The sequence below is a fragment of the Protopterus annectens genome, chromosome 9.part0 (genome assembly GCF_019279795.1).
Source record: "Protopterus annectens isolate FY-2018-M chromosome 9.part0, PAN1.0, whole genome shotgun sequence".
NCBI lineage: Eukaryota > Metazoa > Chordata > Ceratodontiformes > Protopteridae > Protopterus > Protopterus annectens.
In genome coordinates this window covers 889,477,388-889,496,396 of record NC_056743.1, presented here as the reverse complement: position 1 = coordinate 889,496,396, position 19,009 = coordinate 889,477,388, and positions in this window count along the sequence as shown.

Here is a 19,009-nt window from a genome sequence, read left to right as displayed (position 1 = left end):
CCCACTTTCCACCTACTGAAATATTTCAAATCTGAGAACACTCTGTAATATTCCACTGATTCCAGGTTGTTCCTTGTTTTATTTTCATTTATTGTTTAAATCATGATACTCTGAGCATAGCACAAGTCCATGCTCCTTATGTACTAATCTATAATTTTACAATACCAGAAAGCATATAAAATAACAGGCAATAAATATGGTGTGGTTTAGAACATATAGGACTATACTATCATTAGTATTCATGTTCATAGGTTCATAGGTGTGTACTAGGCTTATGGCCCTGGAACCTTTACAAGCCTAGCCTATAGAAGTTCCTTGGCATTGTGCCACACGACCTTAGTTCCCAGCGCCTCTATCAAGTAGAGCCACTGGAGTGATCCGCGGGCCAGTGAGGTGCTCTGCTTGACATGTACTGGAAGTTTATTCCAGAGTATGGGCAGTCTCTGGGTTATGAACCTGTCCCTCCAGCATGTCCTGTTGATTGTGGTAATGAGGTTGAGGTCTCTGGACGTGTGGAGTGGCGGGATTGGGATTTCTTTAGATACAGCATTTTTAACAGAGCTGTGTCAGACATGGTTTTGTAAGTCAAGCAGAGATTGCCTCTTAGTAGACAATATGAGACAGAGAATAGCTGGAGTTTTTTGAGCCTGTCCATGTACGACATGTGTTTAAGGCCTAAGATCTTCTTCATGAGGTACTTTTGTGGCCTTTCCAGCTGTTGCATGTGTCTACTGAGGTACATGCCAACTAGGGCATTATACTCGATGATTGGCCTAATGAGGGAAGAGTAGAGAGAGATGATGACCTCTTTCCTCCTGGATGCAAAACCCTTGGTGATTGGATGTGCCACATAGAAGGACTTTCTGACCACAGTGGCAATGTGGTGGTCAAAGGAGAGGTTGCTGTCAACCTGTGTCCCCAAATCTCTTATAATGCCTTCAGTGTTCAGTGGACTCCCATCAATGTGGTAATTAGTGGAAACTGAGTTTTTCCCAAAGGGCATGACAACACATGTTTTGGCATTAAGCTTAAGGCCATGGTTTCAACACCAGTCATTGGTTTCAATTAAGCCTTTCTGTAGGATGTCTACATCACTTGGGGGGTTAATAATGGCTCCCAGCTTACAGTCGTCTGTGAGCTTGGTCAGCCAGAGTCCCTCTGTGTTGGCCTGGACTTCTGAGAAATAGATGCCAAACAGGAGAGGACCCAGGACCGGTGACTGGTCGGCAGTCTGTTCACAAATGGCAGAAACATGCTTAAAAACTGGGAAGGAAATGAATCACTGACTAGTCTGTACAGCTGTTGCAGTTAACTCCTCCCTTTGCCTATCATTCCATCCAGACCCCAACTCCTTCAATCTTCTGCCCATCCCAGGTGCCTTTAAATTCCTCTTTGATTTACATATTTTCAAATATGCTAAGACCAGAATTTTATAGCTTATATGTATTCAAACATGTAGCCAGTGATTTTTTCAGAACACTAGTGTAATATGATGATAATGTAAATTATTAATAAGTAACAGGCATTGGAGGCATACAGAAGTTGGAGATGATCAAGCCATTATTCCAGAATCTGAGGCACAAGAAATTACAATAGTCAAGGCATGATGAAGCCAAATTTTGTGTAGCCAGACTCAGGTTATAAGTTTATATAAGCAGTGTTCTTTACATAAGCATATCCAGACATTATGACAGCTGACATCTGGCTGTTAGTGTTAATCTATCAATAAGATCACATACCTTTAACACAAATTTAAGCCTACTACTGACTGGTAATATGAGTGTTCAGGAGCAGAAAACGACAATTCTTGGGAGTGGTGTTTATGGCAATGGCAACCATCTGGGATATGCTGAGTTTAGGTGATTTCATCAGTGGATACAGTCAAGACCATTAGAGATGGAATTCAGTGCTGATACAATCCCTCATTGAAAGAGAGGTAAAGCTGTATGTCATCACAATATCAGTGGTACCCCAAGCCTCTCCTTCTGATAAAATCACTCAGAGGCAGCAGATATGATAAAAAAGAACAGGGTTCAAACAGAGCTCTGTGGCATTACACAGCCAAAAGAGTAAGGCGGAGATGAATTAACATGTGACACAATCCAGAGAGGTAGGAGGAAACACATTCTTAAACAACCCCTGAGATTCCACACGAAGTCCCAAGTCATTCCTAAAGGATCTCATGATTGTGTCAAAATCTGCATTGAAATCAAAAAGGAGCAACATTGAATAAACCTTTGATCCCAGTAAATGCAATCTCAATACTGTGTTATGACCAAAAAAATCATATACAACATGTTCCCTAAAGTAATTATCAAGCTGCATATACATCACTTTCTCCAAAATCTTTCCAACAAATGGTAAATCTGAGACAGGATTGTAATTTCCAGATCAGCATGGCCCAATCAAGGTTTGATGAGAATCATTTTTACTAAGGTCTCCTCCAAATGGGATACAAATACACTCAATAAATCAGCAGATTTAACGAAAAAAGAACTCCAAGCAAGCTATAACAAACCTGGCTGGCGAGAATCAGCATCACAGTAGTTTAGTTACAAACTTGAAACTATGAAATGAAATGAAAGAAATCAGGATGAATAAACTTCTTCCACAATTAAGAGTAATATCAACCAGAAAATGTTAATAGTAATGAGACAAACCGGCAGTAACCATAAAAAATCCATGTTCATTACATTGATTACTGCTGCAATAGCCTTAGCTATATGGGTTACACATCCTAACAAGGATATAACACCCAACCAGCTGCCAAAGTGTCAGGGCACCTTCCATACACCCACATTGTCAGGCAGCTCAAGCTGAGATGACTAAAAGACAAGTTAGGCTGTGAAGCCCTTCAGAGATTTACTGCTGCCGAAGACTACGCTCCTGAGAGGTATCTGAAAATTGATGGTCAACTTTTGTTTTTCTTTGCTGGGCAGAGAAGTTCCTTTGGGTAAAAAAAAGCTTCCATTTTCTTAAATGTGCTGTAGTTTTATTACTGTCCTCTTCAGGAAAGTTAATTTTAAAGCTAGGAGTTTTGTGTTTTAATGGACTAAATTGAGACTGTAATGTTCTTTTAAATGGAGCACTTGTTTTTTCTGTCAGTTTAAAAACAGTGTAAATAACTGAAAACATATTTTCCATAAGAAATTTTGTTTACTTTTCAGTTGTGGGGCTGCTATAGTGTCTTAAAGTGATTTTTACTGTTTTTTTCTGTCAAAAAAGTAACTTTTGTGGGCTGCTAGTTTTACTGGCATTTGCTGCTTATCTTCCCCAGGAAACAGGCACCATTTTTGTCTTGACCATGGAACAGAATGCAAGTCCAAAGGTTGGTCCTTCTTCCATCCTCAAATAGAAAAAGTTAAGAAAACAGCTTTTGCCACTACCTCAGGTTAGCAATTTCACTCAGCTGCAGGAGAGTGACTCTGCTGTGGCCATTTGTGGTACCTCAGACCACACATCTTTTACCCAGATCCCTCTAGTGTAGCACCTACAACCACTATGGACCAGGGGGTTAGCCATGTCCTCTGTGCCTGTTGGATTCTCCTCAGTGGGCAAGGGAGAGTCACTCATCAGTCCTGGAAAAGGAACAGGGAAGGTTTCCCTGTTGTGTTAGATTGCTGTGCTCATCCCTAGGGAACAATGGCTGGAATTAGTAACACGGTTGGCCCCATTTTTCTTGACAAAAATAAAACATAAAACCAAGCATGCATCTACTCCTATTCAAATTTCTGTGCACATGAGTAGTTTACTGTGATTGGCTCAGGGTTTAATTCAAGCTATTGATCCTTCTTGTAAAGTGGTTTCTGGAGAAAGAAAGAAGATTCCTCTTTTCCTGAACATATTCTAGATTCTGAATCTAAACTGGAAGATGCAGAGACAGATTCAGGATTTTGTCCTCAGATTTCTGATTCTGACTCAGAAGATACCTCAGCTTCTGATTCTCCCTGTGGGGTTTCTCTTTCTCTGAGACTACTGCTATAATGTCCCAGTGTTTTCATTGGGAGAACACTGAAGTTTCTCAGTCACTCAGAATATACTATGAATTGTTACAGAAGGATTTTCCAGTACCTACACTCATTCCTCCTGTTCTTTCTGCTTTAGAAGATGTGTGTCTTACTGCCTTTAGTTTTCCTGATATTCAGCCAGCTGTCCCTAAAAAGGCAGATAGGATGTATAAAGTTCCTCAGTCTTTTAAATTTTTACATACTATTCCTAAACCTGACTCAGCAGCTATAGCCTTAGTGGACACCACTGCTGCTAAGCACTTAGGTACTTCCAATCCTACTTTTCTAATAAGGATAGGAAATTATTGATAGGTGTGGGGGGAAAAGTGTATACTTCTGCAGCTTTGATTTTCAGAATTTTAAATTATCGGGCTCTTCTGTTAAGGTTTGTTCTGACAAATTGTGAACATATGAAGAATGTTTTGTCTACAGTTTCTTCTTGTGAAAAATAAATCTGCTTTAAATGAGTTAATTTCTTCTAATGCACAAGTCACTACTCATTGTTTACAGTGTGTGTATGACTCTGTTGATGCTTCTTCCAGGGCTATGGCTACTGCTACTGTTTTAAGGAGGTTTGCTTTGCTGCATTCTCAGAACCTCCCAGATGGTGCAAAAAGTGAAATTTTAAATTCTCCCATGGATAGAGATTTAGTGTTTGGCTCCTCTGCTGCAGAGGCGATCAAAACATGTGATGAAAGGGGCAAGCACAGATTTTTCACCCCTTCTGTTCCAAATTTCCAAGGGATTTTCTTTTTCTTCATCCAGTTTTACCAAAAACACAATAAACTGTCTCAAAAGAATACAGGTAAGCAGACATTTAAGAAGTGGCAAGGGGTTCCAAAAAACAGTCTCAAACCTCCCAAAACCAAGGGACAGTCCAACAAATCTGAATGACTATAAAAGAACACATAAGGGATGTGAAGAATAAAAAAATGTCGAGTCCAGTAGCAGAGCATTTTCATTTGGTTCATGGGGGGTTATAAAGGATATGAAGGTTACAGTTTTAGAACAAATAAAATATCAGTATGGTAATGAAGATTTGCTAAAACATGTTTTGAGGAAAAAAGAAGCTATTCTTATTATGAAATATGAAACTTTACAGCCCAATGGGCTTAATAAGGAGTGTAATTGGCAAGGTTTTATACATTGATTGTTTTATTGGCAGCTTTGAGCTGTTTTATCTAATTGTATAATTGATTTATTGGAATGTAAAATTATATATATTGTGGGGTTTCAAAGGGGTAAGGTTCTTTACTCTGTAAAGGCAACAGCTGAGGCGCTAGAGACTACAAGGTTTTACAAATAAATCTATTCTTGTGGAAAGTAGAGCTGTTTTTCACTGGTCTTTCTCTGTGGTTGTAATAGTTCATCTTTTTCTTCGTAGTTGGAAAATCTGAATGACTATTCAAGAGACCTTGTGACCCCCTCCCACCATGGCTCAATTTCTCTTGCAGAAAGTCTGAATCTCCATCTTTCTCTTTGGCAACAGTTGTTTCTGACAAATGGGTTCTGATAATAACTCATCAGAGTCACAGATGGCAGTGGGAGTAAATGTCTCCTTTCCAGGGGGTCATTCTGCATCCTGCATCATACTCTTTTGTTTTCACCTGGTCTTCATCACATGCCATCCTAAGGAGTGATAGAACCAGTTCCTTCTTCCCAGGTGGGGAAGGGGTTTTATTCAAGGATATTACTAGTGCCAAAGAAAGAAAGAAAGAAAGTGCTTGGAGACCAGTTCTGGATCTTTCTTTCCTAAACCTGTTTGTGATAGTGCCCAAATTCAAAATGATGTCACTTCACAACCTGTTACATCTTCTTCCTCTTTCAAGTTTCCTGTTAACACTAGATTTAAAGGATGCTTATCACCACATCCTTATTCATCCAGACTTCAGAAGTTTCTTAAGGTTTTGTGTATCTGGATCACATTATCAATTCTCTGCCTTACCCTATGGACTATCGACTGCACCAAGAGTTCTCTCAAAGTGTCTAGCTCCAATTATAGCTCATTGCAGGTTACAGGTTATCCACATTTTTCCATATTTAAATGACTTGCTTATCTTTGCAGAGTCTTTTTCAAAATGTCAGGAATTTCACTCTTGGGTGAGAGATCTCTTGCACAAGCTGGGATTCCAGGAGAACATTCAAAAGATTTTCTTAACTCCCTCACATAGGATTGTGTTGCTGAAATATCTACTAGACATCTCATTTCTAAGCGCTTTTCTTCTACGGAAAATCAGATCTTTATTTAGGTGTACTTTTAAGGTTTTCCATTCAGACTTTGGTCACCATGAGGGAATACCTCAGGATTTTGGGTCTCATGGTATTTATTATTCTCATGATACCTCTGTAAAGACAAAAAAAAAGATACAGTGGTATCTTAAATCTCACTGGTCACAACATCAACACCCTTTATCTTTTCATATCTCAGTACTGGAATTTGTTACAGATGAAATCTTTTGATGGAGACAACAGATATCCCTAAATCCAGGTCTCCCCTTCTCACTCCCTGCTCAAAAGCAGTCATTCACCACAGGCACTTTGGACTTTGCTTGGGGACTAGTTTTTAGAGGGATAAAAGTGTTGGGGGGGTGGGGTGGGACACCAAGGACAGATACAAGTATATGGATATCAAGAAGATGCGTGTCTTGATCAAGCACTCAACTCTCTGAACCATCTTTGGTCCCTGGGACCTCTTCAAATGGTTACAGACAACACCACAGTCATATGGTGCATCAACAAGCAAGGGGGAACTAGGTCATACCCCTTTTGCAGACTAGCCATAGCTTCATAGCACAGTCTCACTCTACAGACACCCTACATTCTGTCAGGGCAAAACTGTGTGGCAGACCTCACAAATGGAAACTAGATCAGGGGGTCTTCGAAGATTTAAGTAATTTGTGGGAAATTCCTCAAGTAGACCTCTTTGCCTCCTCTTTGAACAATCAGCTGGCACAACTCTATTCCAGGACTCCATGCAAGAAAGCCTAGAAGACAGATATGTTTTCTTTTCTTTTCTTTGGACAGGAATGTTCCTGTATGCTTTTCTACCCTCTCCAGTAATATCCAGGTTACTTCTGAAGATTCAGAAGGAATCCCTCAAAATCATTATGGTGACTTCCTTCTGGCCCAGACAACAGTGGTCCTCCCTTCCTTTGGAAATGGCCATGGGCAGTTAATACAAGCTTCCTCACAGAATGTATCTACTCACACAATATCAGGAGTGTTTGATACATCCTGGCTCCAATCGACTTCAACTGACTGCCTGAATGAGAGGGTTTTAATTCCTTTTAGGCACCAGTTTGCTGAGGATGTGCAGCAGGTACTAATGAAGGCAATAAAGCCTGCTCCTAGAAAATCATATATTAGCAACTAGAAAAGGTTTTCTAGTTGGTGCCAACAACATAGCCAGCACCCATTCAGGGCTAGTTGCCCTCCGGTTTTATAGTATTTGTATGAATTACTATCCTTATGGCCTTTCTTATTCCTCTATCAAGGTTCATGCAATGGCCATTTCAGCATGTCTGCCCATGGATCCTTCTCCTTCAAGGTAGTCTCATGGTAATGTGTTCTTGAAAGGGGTTTTGCATAAGAGGCCTCCAAGTAAACTGGTGGACCCTCCTTGGGATCCTAATTTTGTGTTAGAGAAGCTAACACTTGCTGCATATGAAACAGCTAATCTGGGTGACTTGAGGTTCTTAACATGGAAAACAGTTTTACCGATTGCTCTGACCTCTGCAAGAAGAGTATCTGAGTTGTAAGCTCTTATAGTGAGTCAACCCTACCTCATTTTGCATAGGGACTGGGTTTCTTTGAGAACTAATCCTTCTTTTATACCTAAAGTGGTAAAGAAGTTTACTTTAAGCCAAACTATTCATCTCTGCATTTTCTTTTCTGAACCTAAAACGGAGGGAGAAAGGATACTCCATACCTTGGATGTTCACAGACAACTGATATACAATTTTGACAGATCTAAATCTTTTAGATCTTCAGATCAACTGCTCAATTCTTGTGAATGTTAGAAGAAGGGACAGCCTGTGTCAAACCAGACTATTTCTAAATGGTTGCCCAAGTCTATTACCTTTTGTTATACTCACCATCACAAATCCATTCCAGGCAGGTCAAGGCCCACTCTACCACAGCCTTGGATTTATCTATGGCTTTTTGGAAAGGGTTGGATTCTTGAAGTATTCTAGAAGCTGCTTCTTGGTCGTCTGTACATACTTTACAAAGCACTATAAGCTTAATTCCTTCTCTACAGCTAGACCAAACTTTGCAAGGATCATTCTTTAGGGTCTCCTGGATGCTTCTCCTTCCATCTCACAAGTCTAGTTAGCTATGGTAATGTACCCATATAGCTTAGGCTACTGCAGCAGTGATCAATATGAAGAACATCGTACAGTTGTTGTGAACTGACCATAACAGCAGATGTTTGAATGATCGCTGCCACTCTCTCCCTCCATTCCCCTTGTTTTTTGGCATATTTTTTATGACAGGGTGTGAACATTTATTTTTATTGTAGTTAGCATTGCCATTTCAGGGCTGAGCCTCCCTCGGTCTGCTGCCAGGAAAGCTCTGCAGCACTTTGTGTCCAAACTTGTCTTTTGGTCAGCTCATCTCAAGCTGCCTGACAGTTTCAGTGTGTGGAAGGTACCCTGAAGCTGTGGAAGCTGGTTGGCTATCTTATCCTTTGCAGGATATAACCCATATAGCTAAGGCTACTGCAGCAGTGATCATTAGAAAATCTACTGCTATGATAAGTTCTTTACTTTCCTGCATGATGTAGAATAATTATTTTACAGGTGTCACAGATGCCTCATCAACTTGGAGGCAGAAGTCACCCAAAATTTAACAATTCAGGCTAAACAATGCTGATGTTACCAGGAAGTCTACTAATTATGCAACCTTCTTAATAATTGGGAGGTCTTACTTACTAGCAACTTATTACTTTTTCTCTTTTTTTTTGTTTAAACATAGCATAAACATTTCCTTCATCCTAGATATTTTTGAATTCTGTCACTGGTTTTGATGCTATCAATCTTAAGGGAATCTGTTTTGTTAACGTGCTGTTTTTAATTTTAAAAAAGCTACATTGTTTCTACAATTCTCAAACTTTCCTTTTATAAACATACTTACTAAATCATTTTTTTCACAGTTTTCATCACAGGTAGCATCTTATCTTTATGTTCCCAATAAACATTTTTTTCCGTCTGCCATCTTTATTTGTTATATTACTTCTTTGTACTTCTTATTTGACAGGTAATGTTAACCATGAAGATATAAAAAAATGCATTTTTATATATTCATTCATCGCAATCAAATGTTTGTCTGTTTTATCTGTTTTTAATTTTCATTTCTGCATTTTTCAGCACTTGTTACATATTCCCAGCAGTCTATGTGCACTGAAATGCATCCATGCACATGCCTCTCCATGAGGACACCACTGCAGTGTCTCAGGAGTAAGTAAAGGCAGCATATGTTTTAGCTCTGCCTCCAAATATCTGTAATATACTAGCAGTATAATATTTTGTTCTGCAAGTAGCCAGCAAACTTGTTATAAGGTTAGCTCACATTTACAAAATCCATTTCCACTTTAATTAGTCTACCTTTTCTCAAATATCTGGGAAATGTTTGTTGATGAATACATTGAATGTGTGACGAACAAGGTGTGAGATCACATTACCATATTGTTTAATGAATCGAGGAGATATTTCATCTGAGATTGGGAACCTTAGTCTGGTAATGAGTATAAGATTCTCTCTCTTTCTGAGAAATGTTCTTTAGGCAAAATGATCCTTTATGGAAAAATTATTTCTTATGAAAATATATGAAGGGCTTCAACAGCAGAAAAAGGTGAAGTGGGTTTGCACCTCTAAAAATACTAATGGATGATATCACTAAAATAAGTAAGACTACTTCTGGTGTTGATTTCATCTCTCAAAGTGATGTTCCAGACAGCATCTTCCTACTCTCCATTTCCCAGATGGGATATAAACACAGTATCTTTTACACTCAACTCCCGATTATTGAGAAGGTTGCAAAATTAGTAGACTTTCTCAGCATTTTTTAGCCTGAATTGTTAATTTCGGGGTGACTTCTGCAGCTGATGAGGTGTCTGTGATCGCTGAAAAAAAATATTCTGCAACATGCTGGAAAGTATAGTTGTGTAAGTAGAACTTATTTCTTGCAATTACCCTGTACATTTAAAGATGTGAAAATGATAGAGTTGGTTCAATCTGCACTGATTCTATTATATCTCCCAATTTTTAAATTCTTGCGTTCTCTCCCTTTATCTGTTTAATCCTTTGTATAAATGAGCACATCTGGCAGTCAAAGGGGTGTCTCCAAATAAGTATGTCATGACCACAAAGATAATAACGCAAGAATATTAAAGGTTGAGTGGATGCAACGTACAGGAATACTAACATACATGATGCTGTTTCAGATGATTTCGAAGCCATTTATGGGCATCAGTACAACTCTTTGCAAGTCTTGCTTTCAAAAGCCTCCAAAGCAGGGGATATTCCTGAGAAAATTCCTGCAACTGGCTAAGAAAGACCATAGAATATTTAACAGGGTTAAATCACCCAGAAGTGCCCTCCTCCACTCAGGAGATCAATACTGATCCTCCTTTTTAGCATCCCATACACAGCAGAGGGGTCACCTTTTTCAAACTGCACAGCTAAAGCTGTGAGTTAAAATAGGGAATATTTCAGAGAACCCAAAAACCAGTGGTGTAAATAACATTTTAAAACTGCACTATTGCCTAACACTGAGAGCTTTCAACTTTTACAGATGTACATTCACAAGGAGTTCATCCAACAATGGTTGAAGGTTCAGGTCCATACTTAGCCTCTCAGCCTGCAGACTTGGAATATAGGTACTAAAGCTCTTGGAAAGTAGGGATATCCAGCCAAAGATCTGCACGTAGCATAAAAGTGGATACCAAACAGCACACAACTCAACTCATATTCATTACAATTGTGGGATACAACTTGGAAAACACAAGTTTAAAAAACTGAGTGTGACAAAAATTATGCAAGCGATGAGTTGTGTGCTGTTTGGTATGCACTTTTATGCTACGTGCCAGATTTTTGGCAGTATAGCCCTACTTTCCAAGAGCTTTAGTACCTATATTCCAAGTCTGCAGGCTGAGAGGCTGAGAAGTATGGACCTGGACCTTCAACTATTGTTGAAGTATATTATTAAAGACAGTGTAAAATCTGTAAACTTTACCTAATGATACTGAAAAAATCTAACCTGCAAAATAATTTACTTTTGGTTTTGAAAAAGGGAGATGTAACATGCGGGTCCTTGGTGCCATCAGGATGTTGCTCATATGGTCTGGCTTCCTGTGTACTGTGCCATCAGGATTGTTGCTCATGTGGTCTGGCTTCCTGTGTACTAAACAACTTCAAAATCATGTTTGATGTGGTGGAGTTGGAAAGTCATGTGAAGTGGTAAACCAAGCATGAATATAGGATTATACTGCCAAAACAGGTATAGTTATTGGGAAATCATATGAAATGGTAATGCAAACTTGAAAACAGGAACATACCTCCAAAACAGCTACAAATGAGAGATCTATTCAGATCTAGCATCTTCCTTAGACTGGAGTGTAGAATAATCCCTAAATAGTTAAAGATAGAAAGGTTGACAGCAGGTCAGGATTCTTAAAGATATTAGATTATGGGTCCACACAAAGTAGAAGACAGTCATCTGCAAAGAACATACCTTTATCTTCATTCTCAGGACACAAGCAAACCTTCCCAAATTTATCACGCTGCACAATTCTAAGGGTTTAATGACCAACAGAAACAAAGACGGGCAAAGTGTACACCCTATTCATGTGCATCTATGCAAACAGAAAGGAATAGACAACAATCTGTTGGTGTGGACCACTGTAGCAGTTATTTGGTAGAGGGCTTGCACAGCAAACTGGATCTCATCAGGAAGGCCCATGGATGACACAACACACACTATAGATAGAACCGGCTGACAGAATCAAAAGCTTTATCAAAGTCAACAATTGCTTCTAACACTGAATCTAGCTGTGACAACAGAGCATGCATTAGGTACACCAGAGCATGCAGATGACCTGAGTTTGTTTGACCTTGAGCAAATCTCACCTGGGATGAGGAATTATCCCAGGAAGTAACCTTTTTAGTTGTCTTGCTAGAACTCTAATATGTTTTTTAGCCCCAACTGACCACTGAGCCTACCTTTGCACCCTGATTACTTTGCTCTGTTGACTCATTCTTTCTGCCCAGGGCTGAGGGTTCTGTTGCTCATTTGTTCCACTAGGGACAAGGGACGATTACGCTGGGAGTGGTGCCATAATCTATGCAGGGGATTGAATTGTTTTTTTTTTTTTTTTTTTATAGATTAACCTTATCAGGATTTTCCTGCACGTGAGTGTTGCACAGTACTATTACTTGCTTCTGTAAATGATGTAAATCTACATACATTCTGCCCTTCCTTGAAGTAAATACTTCCATTGGTTCTTTGGTATCCACCAAAGAACTCTTAACAGAGTATGCATTCCCATTTGTGTGCCCCTTCTTTCTCAACCTGAAAGAAGTAACTGGGATGAGCCCATCATTCTCTTGACCCCACCCATTAGCTCTTTCAGTGACAGGACCACTGATTAATCATAGATCATCTGGCTTGTAGTCAGAACTCTATTTATCCATGCCACAGAGCTGACTAGCATAAATTTTAATTTCTATAATCAAAAGAGACCCAGGATGACAATTATCTACCTTAGTCAAATTTTTCCTTGGCTTGGGCAGGACTTATAGGAATGGATAGATGAGTGGAAAGGAGTGTCTTCCATTTGAATCTTTTCTAAAAACTTCAGTGAAATATGGAGCAATTTTCCTCCGTAAAGTATGGTAAATGGTGTCTGCAAGGACATCTGGCTGAGGCATCTTACCTTCAGAGGAGTCTTTAACAGCTTAATTTAAATTCATCTTAATGGATGATATGAACTTGAGACCTAGGGCAAGACATTATTCAAGCAAATGGACTTGCTTTAGAAGATGATCTACCTACCACTTCCATTCGATTAAGGAAACAACTCTGTTTGCATACAAATTAGAATATAATTGATGGAAGGCCATATTCCCTTGTTTCTGGTCAGATATAATGTTCTCCTTCCCTTTCTTTATTAAAATTGTTCATTGTTGAATTCTCCATTTTTTAAAATGTCAGGCTAACACCTTACTGAGCTTGTTACATAAGGTTTAGGCACATATAACTGCTATCCTTTGGTCTATCTGGGCTATGTTGGCTTTCAGAGCCCCAGCTGCCTGTTTGTTTCCCTATAAACAGCAGCATGAAGCCTTTTATCTTTAAATCTTTATTTGTAGCAGACTTCCCGTTAACTAGACAATTCTCTCTCTGTCTCTGTAGTGTAGCCAATTTGCTATGTCTTTTTTTCCATAATGTTAGATTTTACCACTTTACAGTCCTTTGACAATGTTAGCTTAAAGAAGTTCCACCAGATTTTTGAAGGCATCTGTTGTAGTTACATCTGTGGAGAACTTTGCTATAAACATGTTATTGCACCTGCCCTTTGGAATATGAAGGCATCTGTTGTATAGAGTTACATCTGTGGAGAACTTTGCTGTAAACATGCTATTACACCTGCCCTTTGGAATATGAAAGCATCTGTTGTATAGAGTTACATCTGCGGAGAACTTTGCTATAAACATGTTATTGCACCTGCCCTTTGGAATATGAAGGCATCTGTTGTATAGAGTTACATCTGTGGAGAACTTTGCTGTAAACATGTTATTGCACCTGCCCTTTGGAATATGAAGGCATCTGTTGTATAGAGTTACATCTGTGGAGAACTTTGCTGTAAACATGTTATTGCACCTGCCCTTTGGAATATGAAGGCATCTGTTGTATAGAGTTACATCTGTGGAGAACTTTGCTGTAAACATGCTATTGCACCTGCCCTTTGGAATATGAAAGCATCTGTTGTATAGAGTTACATCTGCGGAGAACTTTGCTATAAACATGTTATTGCACCTGCCCTTTGGAATATGAAGGCATCTGTTGTATAGAGTTACATCTGTGGAGAACTTTGCTGTAAACATGTTATTGCACCTGCCCTTTGGAATATGAAGGCATCTGTTGTATAGAGTTACATCTGTGGAGAACTTTGCTGTAAACATGTTATTGCACCTGCCCTTTGGAATATGAAAGCATCTGTTGTATAGAGTTACATCTGCGGAGAACTTTGCTATAAACATGTTATTGCACCTGCCCTTTGGAATATGAAGGCATCTGTTGTATAGAGTTACATCTGTGGAGAACTTTGCTGTAAACATGTTATTGCACATGCCCTTTGGAATATGAAGGCATCTGTTGTATAGAGTTACATCTGTGGAGAACTTTGCTGTAAACATGTTATTGCACCTGCCCTTTGGAATATGAAAGCATCTGTTGTATAGAGTTACATCTGCGGAGAACTTTGCTATAAACATGTTATTGCACCTGCCCTTTGGAATATGAAGGCAACTGTTGTATAGAGTTACATCTGTGGAGAACTTTGCTGTAAACATGTTATTGCACATGCCCTTTGGAATATGAAGGCATCTGTTGTATAGAGTTACATCTGTGGAGAACTTTGCTGTAAACATGTTATTGCACCTGCCCTTTGGAATATGAAGGCATCTGTTGTATAGAGTTGCATCTGTGGAGAACTTTGCTGCAAATGTGTTATTGCACCTGCCCTTTGGAATATGAAGGCATCTGTTGTATAGAGTTACATCTGTGGAGAACTTTGCTGTAAACATGTTATTGCACCTGCCCTTTGGAATATGAAGGCATCTGTTGTATAGAGTTGCATCTGTGGAGAACTTTGCTGCAAACATGTTATTGCACCTGTCCTTTGGAATATGAAGACATCTGTTGTATAGAGTTACATCTGTGGAGAACTTTGCTGCAAACACGTTATTGCACCTGCCCTTTGGAATATGATGCGGTCAGCCCTCCAAGGATGTTTACAGTTCTGCTATTGAATAACAGAGAGTTCAACAGACTGCTCTATGATTAATAAATACACAGGGTCCTAACTCCTGAGAATTAAAATAATTATGCACTGTAGCCTGAAACACATATATAAGGCAACTGCTTTTCAGAATGGTTGTGGTTGTAAAGTTAGAAATAGGATCATCTGACTTAAGACACAAATCAAACATGCCTAGCTCAGAACTAAAGTGGTTTAACAACATTTGTGCTTTTAAATCACTCGACAATGACTTATCCATCAGTATGTTGTATCTTCTTCTATTATTTTATCAGTGACCCCGTTGGATGACCCTTCCACATCCCAGAAAAAAATAATAAAAGAACCCAGTGTGTTCTTTGTTTAAGTCATAGAGACATGGAAGTACCCAAGATCTCCCTGAAGAATCACACTTGTTCAGCACACATCTGCCATCCTTATCTTGCAGACAGTATTAAGAAATTTCCTTGCAGTGCCTTTCCTGACATAAATCATGGATCTTATTTTCTATGTTCTGTAGAATTTGACCCCACTTCCATTCCCCAAGACATCTAATATGCCTCTTAGCCACTTTAACCTCTTGTAAAACTGCACTGATAGTTTTATGTTTAATCAAAATGGTTAATCAAAAAGATTATGAGAAGTCCTTCTTATGTTTGATAATAAAACCTTGAATATTTAGGGTAATACAATTTATTGAAGCAGAAATAACAAAATGATCACTCAAACAGGGCCACCTCAGGTATGAAAGCCTGACTGGAAAAGCTAGATAGAGTCTGAATGTGTGGAGTCACTCAGTGGAATGCAAAAAACAATAAGTATGTTCATTGGGTAAATAAATAATACACCAAATATAGACCCCCAAATAAAGAGATCACATGGTCTGCTTCTTCCATTTTGTTGATTTAGTATCTCCACATTTCTTATTACCCATATACTTTTGTATTTCAGTCAAAGTGGAAGATTTTTTTCTCTATATGCTTTTTTACCTCCCCATGTGCCAACCATCAGCCTGCCCCCAATTAGTCTTGGGCACATCCTTTCCTTTGAGAATGATGACATGGCCACCATGTCAGGTGTGATCTGGCCAGGGGGAGCCATCATCTAGGCAGGTATGAACCTTACCCCTACCATCTGTAGACTATCAGCCATCACTGCAGCCCAATCCCCTACCAGTGGGTATCTTTGACTGACAACCTGAGGGCCCACAAGCTGAATGCACATTCTATCCTTCTCTGAACTTTTAAAGCCCACCTAGTGGTTCAGTACCTCCTGACTTCTGACAGTCCCTTGCTTATTCTGAGTGCCTAGGCGAAAGGTGCCACATGCATGTACAGCAGGGCATTTTTATTTTGTCTCTACCTCTCACTCTTCATGGCTGATGTAAGATCTTGTGTTATCGTAAAGGCCTACTATGTCCTCTTTGTGCATGTGTGTTCCCACACATATAACAGCGAGAGCTACCATTAACAGCTTTGTAGTTCCCAGCCTACATCTTCAGTTATAAGCTGCATTCCAGTGCCTGTAACCCCCCACTTACTGATAGTAAGGGCAGCTGACCTGAGCCATCAGTCCCTCCACCTAGGATGTGACCACTCTTTCTCATCTTCCCCGTCCATCTCCTCCCATAGCTGAACTGCTACTTGACCATAAAACACTTGGGTCATATTAAGGGCTTCGTCCATCCATTCCATATTGTGGGGCAAAGAAAAAGATTTTGATGGTTTGGGTGAAGGGAGAGGCTGTGTATTTGTCTCATTCAGGAGAATACTTGTGATCCTTTTGCTGGATCATTTCAAGGCAGTCCTTCAAAGTTTATTTGCCAAAGGGAATTCATCAGGAAACAATTGACTAATGGGTGACTTACTGGGCAGGTTAGTAGGCTCTCTAATTACTTGCTCCAAATTTTAGACTCTTACCAGGTTATCCGAATGAAATGACTAAAGGAATAGTAGCAAACCTCACTGTCTTAGTAATCTGAGATTATTCTGGAAGTGCTTCATTTATGACATTTTCAAAGAACAGCAGGGACTGTAGGAAGATATTAGTATATAGGGAGGTGAAAGATCTTTCAGAATTCTGCCATTTGAAAATCAAGTTGTCTCGTTACTTCAGATGAGGAGTGTTATACTGGCACCAGAGGCCCCTCAGCTCAGTGGATGACTTCCTGTTCTACATTGCACTGCTCTGAGCTCAGTGGATGACTTCCTGTTCTACATTGCACTGCTCTGAGCTCAGTGGATGACTTCCTGTTCTACATTGCACTGCTCTGAGCTCAGTGGATGACTTCCTGTTCTACATTGCACTGCTCTGAGCTCAGTGGATGACTTCCTGTTCTACATTGTACTGCCCTGAGCTCAGTGGATGACTTCCTGTTCTACATTGCACTGTTCTGAGCTCAGTGGATGACTTCCTGTTCTACATTGCACTGCTCTGAGCTCAGTGGATGACTTCCTGTTCTACATTGCACTGCTCTGAGCTCAGTGGATGACTTCCTGTTCTACATTGCACTGCTCTGAGCTCAGTGGATGACTTCCTGTTCTACATTGCACTGCCCTGAGCTCAGTGGATGACTTCCTGTTCTACGTTGCACTGCCCTGCCGAGATGCTCTTTCTCCTAGAAGATAATGAATTTCATTGCAACCTGTCTGGTTGCATAACATCCAGATGCAAATGTCTTGGCATGTAGTCAGCCTTTTTAATGACTAAGGGGGGTGTATGGATGGCTGTCATATTTAAATCTCAAACCTTTGGAAGAAGATCTTGCAAGTAAGTAAACAAATAAATAAATAAATAAATAGTTCAGATCTGTCCATTCTCTCCGTCCCTTCCAAGCCAATGAAATTGCATGTTCTTGGGTATTTTTAAAGTCCTCTTCTTTAGGCATCAGGGCTTGTATGTAGACATGATGTTTCTTTAATACCATATGACACTGCTAAAGCTGCCCCTTACCCCTTCATGGATAATGCCATTGCCAAAAAGGATACTTCAGAGGAGATTGCCTTAACAGCAGCTTTATGAGATGTATACTCAGCCCCCACAGTGGTATCCTGCAAAAACTCATCGGTTCATTTTCTATGGCAGACTCACAAGCTGCTGGTGGTTCTATAGGCTTCCACTTTGATCCGTTTAGTTAACCTGGAACTTTAAACAGACTGTGAAAATAGCACATTTAACATAAAGCGCAAAAGCTAACACAGTTGCTGCTACTTTATACTACTGATCAAGCTAAAATAGTTTCAGCACAGTTTTCTTGTTTATTTAAATGCTCAGCTCAGATTCTCAAAATCCATGCTGTTCCCTGCATGGTCATACTTCTTAAAAATAGTCATTACGATGAACGTTCCATATTTTGAGTATTAAAAATTCTCTGTTCCATACTGTTCCACATTGAAAGGGTCTCATTTATATATGTATGTATTTATGTGTGTATGTATTTATTTATTTGCATATGTTTATGGCACAGCACTGATAATTAGTGACCATTTTCAGTCTCTGCCCATAATTAAGAATTTTTGACAAAAGTCTATAGTAAATTATACTGAATTATATTAATTCACGAAAAGCGCTTCTAATAAGCATGAAAAAAACAACTATTAACAATGTTGTGAGCTTCCTAGCTGAAGTTGTTAGTAAGTGTTTAGTACATGTTCTGCATTTTGCCTATTTGCTCCACAGTTTGGGGATAGGTGGTTGACAAAGTTATGTATGGTATCAAATTTCAAGTCTGTTACTTAATTTCTGTGGAAGTTTAATTTAAAAGGCATGTATTTTACAGCATAGGCAGAGTGATTACACGTCACATTTTGTACAATAACGTATTACAGGGAAAGCAAAATTGCAAGCCATAAAATATAGACACTTATATTTATTGATGGCTGTTATCTATATGTGAAATCAAATTAAAATGAATGAATGAAATAAATGAAATTTTATTCACATTAAAAATAAAATAAAGCTGACAGTGTAAAGAGGGTGTAGCTGT